The sequence below is a fragment of the Parus major genome, chromosome 19, assembly GCF_001522545.3.
Source record: "Parus major isolate Abel chromosome 19, Parus_major1.1, whole genome shotgun sequence".
In the NCBI taxonomy this organism is placed as follows: domain Eukaryota; kingdom Metazoa; phylum Chordata; class Aves; order Passeriformes; family Paridae; genus Parus; species Parus major.
Genome location: NC_031787.1, coordinates 8337950 through 8346347, shown reverse-complemented (window position 1 = coordinate 8346347; position 8398 = coordinate 8337950). Strand labels below are relative to the sequence as shown.

The 8398-nt window shown below is 55.1% G+C and overlaps 1 long non-coding RNA gene across 1 annotated transcript; it reads left to right on the top strand.

Moving 5' to 3' along the window:
- The first annotated feature begins 43 nt into the window (after positions 1-43).
- LOC117245306 lies at positions 44-6667 on the top strand. The gene is made up of 2 exons (XR_004499890.1): positions 44-148; positions 4644-6667. It is a non-coding gene; the product is annotated as an uncharacterized LOC117245306 (long non-coding RNA).
- The last annotated feature ends 1731 nt before the right edge of the window (positions 6668-8398 follow it).

The window sequence follows — 8398 nt, the reverse complement described above, 5'->3', positions numbered from 1 at the left end:
GCCAACGCCTCCGCCCGCCGGCCCGCCGAGCCACCGACCGACACGCCGACAGACACACCGACACGCCGACGGACACACCGACACGCCGACGGACTCACTGACTGACCGACCGCCGACGGCCGTGCCGGCCCCCGAGCGCGATGCGGCGGTAGGTGCGAGGGAGCGCGGGGAGACGCGGCCGCTCGATGGGGTCTGGCACCCCCGCGGGGTCACGGATCCCCTAGAGCGGGCCGGTGGCCGGTGGAGCGCCTCGCTGGGGAGCGGCGACAAACGAGACCCCGCTTCAGCGGGGCTTTCCCCACGGCAGGCGGCGGGGCCCGAGGGCGCGGGGATCCTCCGGGATCCGCGGGACGCGGAGTCGAGGAGAACCCGGGGCAGGCTGCATTTCCCGGGAGGAGCGGTGCGGCGGGGCCGGGACTGCGGCCCGGGACGTTCCGGCAGGGCAGCACCGGTGGGGAGGGAGCGGCGGGCCCGGGGCCACCCGAGCGCCGAGGGCACGGCGGAGGCGCCGGTAACTTCGCGGTGCTTCCGTTACCGGCGCTCGCAGCGCACGTCCGGAACCGAGGAGCACCGGCCACCGCCGTGTACCTTCTTTATATTTTTCTTCTGAATTTTTTTTTTTATTGTAAATAAAAATTAATTCGCTTTTACCTTCCAGGGGCCGGTCGGTACCGGGGCGGTGCGGAGGGACGAGGTTTCTCTTTCCTTCGCGCTTTGCTGCCCGTCGGGAGCCACCGCTCCGGGGAGGTGTCACCGCCTGGCCCCGGCCCCTCCCGGCCCCGGAGCCCGCTCCTCTCCCGGTGCCCCCGGGCTGAGCCCGGGCGGGGAATTAGGAGGGGAAGGGCGGATGGAAGGGTCCGAGCGTGCCCGGGGTTACACACACGACCGAGAGCCGGGGCTGGGCGCGGGGCTGGCGGAGGCATCCGCCCGTACCCATCGCCCTCGCTCTCTTTCACGCCTGTTTTCCTCGTCCTTGAGGGGACACACAAAAAAAAAAAAAAAAAAGAAAAAGAAAAAAATAAAGAAAAAGCGGGGAAGGCATAAATTGGAATACAGAAAGAAAAAGGAAGGCAGCAAACCCGCTCTGCGCGGGGGGCAGCCGGGACCGGCGGGGATGCAAAGCCTGCCCGGGCCGGGAGAGGCGGTTCCAGGGCTATCCTGGGGCCGAGCCGTCCCCTCGGAGCTCCTGCGGGTGTTTGAAATCCTCGCTGCCAGCCTTGCCCCCGCCGGGCGCGCACCGGGCGCTCCCCCCGCGCAGCTGTCGGTTCGCTCGGGGCCGCCGGCGGGGATCGATGGGGCCGGGGCTCGCCCCTCCCGGTGCCCCGCACATGGGCGCTTCTCATGCGGAGCCGCGGGGCCGGAGCGGGCGGGCGGCCCCGCTCCGCCGCCCGGGAAGCGACAGCTGCGGGCTGCCGTCAGGGGAGCGCTCCCCGCGGCCCCCGGTGCCATGTGTCGGTGGGGATGAATGAGGGGAAGGAGATGAGCATCTCGTGTCCATCAAGCACCGCTTTTTCACAGCGGTTTTTTTTTTTTTTTTCTCCTTTCCCAGGCGTTAGCGAAAGCATCTGGTTCTCCCCCGCTCCCCGGGGGGCTCAGGCCGTGCCCAGCCCCTCCCCGCGGGGTCCCGGGTACCCCCGCACCGCTGCGGGTCCCGGCGGGGCTCGGTGCGCCCGAACCCCCAAAGCCCCGCTCGGGAGAGGAGGCGGCGCAGCCCGAGGGAACAGTGGGGACAGAGGGGTGGCCCCTCTGCCTCAGCCCCTCCCAGCGGGGACCCCGAGCCAGAGCAGGCGTTTGAGAGGCCAAAATGCCCTCGCTCGTCTCCAGCGGGATCCGAAAATCAAACCCCCACCATCCCCGGGAGTGGGGCAGCCCCGGGAGCCCGAGGTGGGGGGAAAACCCCCGAGGGGCAGCGTGTGCCGCCCCCCTCACAGCGCCTGCTCTTGGGACGGGAGGGATTTTTTTGTTTTTCACTATATTTTGTAATTCGCCCAGGTCCGTTCCCGGCTCGAGGCCCCAGGCGGGGCCGAGCTCACCCGAACCTCGCGGGGATGTTCCAGAGCAACCCCGGCTGGTCCCAGTGCTGGAAAGGAGGGACATTAAGAGAGTAAAAAAGGAAAGAAAGAAAAGATGGAAATCAGCAGATGTTTTAAAAACGGAAATTTAAAAACTAAAAAAAAGAAAAGGAGGGAAATTAAAAGAGGGGTGGAAAATTTTAAAAATAGAGAATGTAAGTAAAATAGTGAAAGAGACCCAAATAAAGAGAGAGGGAAAACAAAGAGTAAAAAAACTCCAAAACGGCAAACAAACCCAAACTCAAATTAATTTTAAATCTAATACCGAAGGAAAAAACCAAGTCCCTTTCAGGCGAGTTCACATTTGCATTTTATGGGTGTCGTTCCCGTCTTTTTAGTTTAACATCACCCTGTTTATCATCCCCTTTGGCCACCGCTGCTCTCAGTAATTGGATTTCTCTCTCCTTTACGGGGTCCCGGTGCTGCACCACCCCCGAGCCCCCTGGCCGGGGACCACCGCCGTTGGTTGTGGAGCATCCCCGCATCACCAGCTTCCCAAAAACTTCCCTCCCACGCACTGGCAGACGCTTACCACCACATCCATCCCCCCGACAGCACCGAGTTTCCTTCTTTTCTCATTCATTTTAATCTGTTTTTCTTTTTCCCTCCTTTTTAACCTTTCTCCACGGCGGCGCTCGGGCTCGGGGATGATGCCGGGCTCGGGGATGATGCCGGGCTCGGAGCGGTGCCCTGGAGTTTCCCCGGCGGGCCGGGGGGAGGCCCCGAGCTCCAGCTCCGACCCCTCCGCATCGCTCTGCAGCGCGGCCCGGGGGTCTCTCCCGGGGAGGCTGTGCAGGGACAGCCCGCAGGGAAGGTGGGGGTCACACCTCTCCCCCTGTCCCCAGCACTTTCCCCAGCAGAAAGAGCGCCTCCGCCTGATTAAATATATATGCGGTTAATGCACTATCCAAATATTGAAGTTAAGATGTAATTAAGCCTGTAGAACATCCCCGCAAAATAAACCCCACGGCTGGACAGGATCCATCCCCAGGTTTGTTTTAAAAGAGCTTGGAAAAAAAGAAAAAAAAAGAAAAAAAAGAAAAAAAAAAAGAAGAAAAAGATCTTTAAATTATGTATTAGAAGGTCCCAGTTTATCCTGCCACACTCGGGTCGATGCTGAGGGTAAACACCACCCGGCTCCGCTCGCCTTTTCCTTTTCTTTTATTTCTTTTCTATTTATTTTCCTTTTCCTTATTTATTTTCCTGCCCCCCTCCCCCGTGATTAGCCCTCCCGGGTTTCTTCCCACGTCGCTAAATGTTGTCGCTTACACTCCGAGCTCATGCATTGTTTATGGGAAATATGGTTAATAAATAATTACAAATCCGAGGTGTGCGGCTCTGCCTTTGACTGACGGGAGAGTGGCCGGGAAGGGGCCGGGGGTGGCCGGGGGGGTCCCCGAGCCCGGCCGGGAGCGGGGCCCGGGGCCAGCGCGGGGCTCCGGGGAGAGCCCGGCGGGGATTGCGGCTGTGGGACAGCCGAGAGGGATCCCTCACTCCTTAAAGGGCAGATAAAAGGCGAATAAAAGAGAAAAGAAAGAAAAGTGGAGAGGTAGAGGGGGCGAGGGGGGGGCTATAAAAAAAGAGGGTGAAGCGAACCCCCGGAGGATGCAGCGCTCCCGGCTCATCCATCTTCATTGTCTCCGTGTGTGCAAAAGCAACTCCGGTCTAAGGAAAAGCCACTATCAAAGCCATGGCTTTATTTTATATCCTATAGATCAGGAGGGAGGCAAAGCTTTATTTTCGCCCAGAGACAGATATTTTATTTCTCTCTTACGGTTTTATGTGTGAGAGATGTCAAAAAGGTAAAATAGATTGCTAATGCATAGGCAAAACGAAGCTGTTTTGGCATGCTCTGTGTCAGGAGGGCTCCCGGGGAGCGCGGGCTGGGGATTTAGGGCTGATGGGGGACTCGGGGGGATTCTGCTAAAACATCTCTCTCCATAAATCCAGCCGCATGGTCAGCGCGAGCGGCAGAAGGAGTTTTAAAGGGGAAGAGTTGGAGCGCGGCGGAGCGGAGCGGGATCCCCGCTGGCCCCGGGGTCCCGCCGGGGTCCGGGGCTCGCAGCTCCCATTGCTTCTCCCGCAGGAGCTGCGGGACCGGCCCGAGCCGCTGCCGGAGGCACAAAGCGCTCCCGGCTCATCCCGCCGGGCCAAGGCGCGCCCCCACAACCTCCTCGACAGATTTCATTTCATTATTTCATTCTGGTTTTGTTTTGTTTCCCCCAAAACAAGCACCCATCCCCCGACCATCGCTCCAACTCCCGGAGCAGCGGCTGCTCAGCGTCTGCCTCCCGACCCCGATCTACAGCGGATCTACACGGACCTTTTCCAAAGTTAAAATATATCTCCCCAAGCTGCAACAATTTTCATACTTTTTGACCTCGGGGATTTACTTAGCACGTTAAGTTCAAGGCTCAGAAGCCCAGGGCTATTACTCATTTAGGCACTCCCACCACCAACACTTTTCACCACATATTTTATCATTTGACTTCATGGCTTAAATTCATGTTATGGCAAATAATGGATGGTAATACTTTCCCCCTTCCCCATGTTAATTGTCTTGTCTGACAGCCTCCGCATTTGAAGTGATTTAGAGCAAACAAGGGTGCAGCGAGAGCAGGAGACAACCCAGCACAAAACCTCTGCGGGAGCCCTGCGGCTCCGGCTCTTCCCTCCCGGTTCGAGGATCCGGAGCACAGCAAAGCCTCTCCCAAAAGCATCGCCCGGCCCTCGCTGGGGTCACTGCAGCGCCGAGGCCGCTTCTTCCCAGCGCCCCGCAGCCCCCGGGGTGAGTGGGGGGACTCTCCCCTGCTTTGCTGCCCAAAATATTCCGTCCTTGGGGTGGCTGAAATGGGGAATCAGAGCAGAGTGCTATTTGTAAATTTAAAAAAAAGCAAGGTGTACTTGATTAGGAAATTAATTATTTCAGTACCCCCAGGATTATATTGTTTTTCTAAGTTGTGTGGGCCTGTGTAATTCAGTAATTTCACAGTGGCTGAACTTCCCTGGGAGTGAGAGTCAATCTCCCCTCTCTGACACTCGGGTGGATCCTGCGCGGAGCCAGCGGCTCCTCGGCAGCGTCGGAGGGAAATGGGAGCCCAGACCTTTCCCTCTGCTCCTCACTGCCCTGCTGCGTGTCCCTGGCCAAATTCCTCGTTTCTGCTCTTTCCTTCCCCCCAGGAGCAGCTCTCCCTGCTGAGGAAGGAGCAGCACACGGGCTGCTCTGCCCGACGCCCGTAGGGAAAAAGGGCTGCAGCATCACACGTCCTTCCCAAGTGAGGATTCTCAGCACAGAAGGGCTTTTGTCATCAGCAGAATATAAGTTTTTGGTGCTGACATCACTGTCACGCAGAAGGTTTGGGAAAAATAACTGAAATCCAAGCAAACAGGACTGTGGCAGAAAAATGCAGATGCAGGGGCAGAGCTGGGTTCAGCATCACCTGGCTCAGGTACCACGGCACCAGCCTCCCCTCCCAGGTGCCAGCGAGTCCAGAGCTCCTGGCTGTGTTTGTATCTGTCAGCTCAGTCCTGACTGATCTTCTGTCTGCAGGTTCTGTCATTTGTTACTCTATTAGATCATATCCTATTTCTATGATTTTCTGTTTTAAAGGACCTGAGAGGCCATGGAGGCTCTGGCCAGCCTCCCCTTCCCTCTCCCACACACCAGTCCAGGCAGCTGGGTTAGTGCAGCTGGAGCCCAGCAAACTCCTGGTGCCTCCACTCGCACATTCAGAGCTGCTGTTTCCTTCCCCTCAGCCCTGAGCGATGCTCCAAGCGTGGCTGAGGCACACACAGCTCATCTCAGCACAGCCACAATCCCATTACCCCGAGATGCATCAGTGTGCCGTGTTCAGGATGAGAACAAACCAAATCATTTTGGTCTAGAATGTGAAATTTTGCTAATTTTTCCAGGGCTTGAGCTCCATCCCCGTGGATGTCCCACCCTGTGCCCCAGGGCAAGTCCCCACACAGGAGAGTCACACACACTTTAAAAAACAAATATTATTCTAAAAAAATCCATTCTTGGCATTTTGTGGCTGTCCACAACGTGTCACTGAGTTCTGGGGCCCAGGAGCTCCGTGCCAGCCCAGCCCCCGGGGTGCTCCTCTCCTCTCCTCTCTCTGAGCCATCCACCCCCAAACCTGCATCACTGTGAAGGCACCAGAGATTTTCCCTTCCCAACAAGTAAACCTTATTTCCCTAAACCCTGGTGGACAGATTCAGTGAGTCCCTTCCTCCTGCCTGTGAAATGTCACCATTTTCACTGAGAACAAGCGGCTGCAGGAGCTGGGAGGTCTGTGCTGGTGATGTTGCCTATGGATGAGATGGGAAACTTGAGGCTCAGAAACTGTGAGTCTGCAGAATCCCCTACCAATGTGGCTCTTTCAGTCGTTGAAATAAAATCTACACAGCTGTAATTAGTCAATATTTGTAAAGCCTCTAAGATTGCAGAATAAATGGCTGCGAGAAGTCCACATGGTTATTAGATAAATGCATTAATAACAGCAGCGGTGGCTGGTGAGGAGAAGCTGCTCCTAATGATGCACAATTTATTTCCTTGAGGGTGTGCTAATAAACAAATCTGGTTTTTAGAATCTGGTGTATTTATTCCACAAACGCCCTCAGATCAAATAAGTTTCTCTCCCCACAGCATCATCTTCCTGCTCTTCACTCCCTCATTAACTCCTGCTGTGCTGAGATCAGGGACACGCAGCCCTGCCCAAACAGCAGCCCAGCTCCTGAGCCCTGCTGCCCTTGGATGTGGCCTGACATCCTCCTGGGACATCCCAAAGGTCCCCAAACCCCAGAGATGGGCCTTGGTCCTCATCCCAGCCCGGGCCTGTGCGAGTCCCCGGTGGGCTCCAGGAGCAGGGCACGCTCCCCAGGGGAGCCAGACACACAGCAGAGGTTATTCCCTGTTATCTCTGCTCCTGCAGCACCACAGGAGCTGCTCCAGAGCTCACAGAGGGAGGAGTTTCCCTTCCCTTTGTGGCTCTCCCATCTCCCCGTGCCCAAGGTGAGCGGGAGCAGCTCCGGGCTCTGCGCACAATCCCCGCTCTTCCCTCACCCAGAATCAATCATTTCCCTTCACAAGGAACCTGTCCTGAAGGAAACTGCCCAGAGGAAAAGCAGCTGGAGCTGGGGGCCAGTGAAACCCCCAGACCTTTCAGGTTTTTGTGAAATCCCTGTCCTGGGCACACCAGGGCTGTGCCAGTGCCCACCTGGCCACACATTGTCCCCACATGGACACATCTGTGGAACCAGGCTGCTGCTCACAAGCTGCAATAATCCATGAGCGTTCAGAATTTAGGGAGAAAGAGGAGAAAAACTGTTTGAAAAGAGTAGTTTTATCATTCTAGAATTAACATCCCTCTCCTTGGGGATCCCCCCGTGAGGATCATGCCAGGGAAGGGGGTGAGGCTGGGCCAGGCAGCTCCTCCCAGAGCCCACAGCCAGGGTGGGAAATGGAGAAATCACTTGGAACCTGAAAATTCCCATTTTTCTTATTCCTGTGAGAATCAGGAAATCCACATTTACCACTGGAACTGGGAAATGCACCTTTGGAGGTGAGTGCTCAGTGTGGGGTCTGCCCAGGTGAAGGGGGGGTGCCTGGGCAGGGAAGAAATTCCAAGATAAAGAATAAAAATAACCTGCAGCAGGAAACCACATGAAAACCTGCTCATCTTTCACTGCCCTGATGCATTTCTGCTTTTTTGTGTGTTTAAAAAAATCAACAGAACTCCTGACTTAATATGAAAACATGAAAATTACAGTTAAAACAACTCTGAAATGGCCATACAACCAAATATATGCATTAGATGTTAAACCTTCTATCAGAGAACTCAGCTGGAATTTATTTTTTTTTTCACAAATCTGCAAAATATAATTAAATTGGTGATGGTAAAAAAAAAAAAAAAGAAAATAAAGAAAAAGAAAAAAAAAAGAGAGCCTGGTCCAAACCCTTATAAGGATATTTCAGCCATGCTGAGGTTCCTTTTCCATAAATGTTAAGCAGACATCTGTAAACATAATTGGAATTTACTGCACACGTGAATAACTGCATATAAATGAGCCTGGATGGTTGGGGTTTAGGAAAGGGCTGCAGGTGCCCCCCCTTGCCGATAAGACTCCGGCGTTCCCAGCACATCCCAGCTCAATTCCAAATGTCAATTCTCTACATTTTAATTTTTTTTTTAATAATTTTTTTTTCCCCTGGCTGTTGCCTTGTTACATTTATCATAAAGCCTCTATAGATGAGACATCCTGCGGAATTTTGTGCGTCCCCAGGTTTGTTTACCAGGCTGATAGTTATTCTTTTGGAAAAT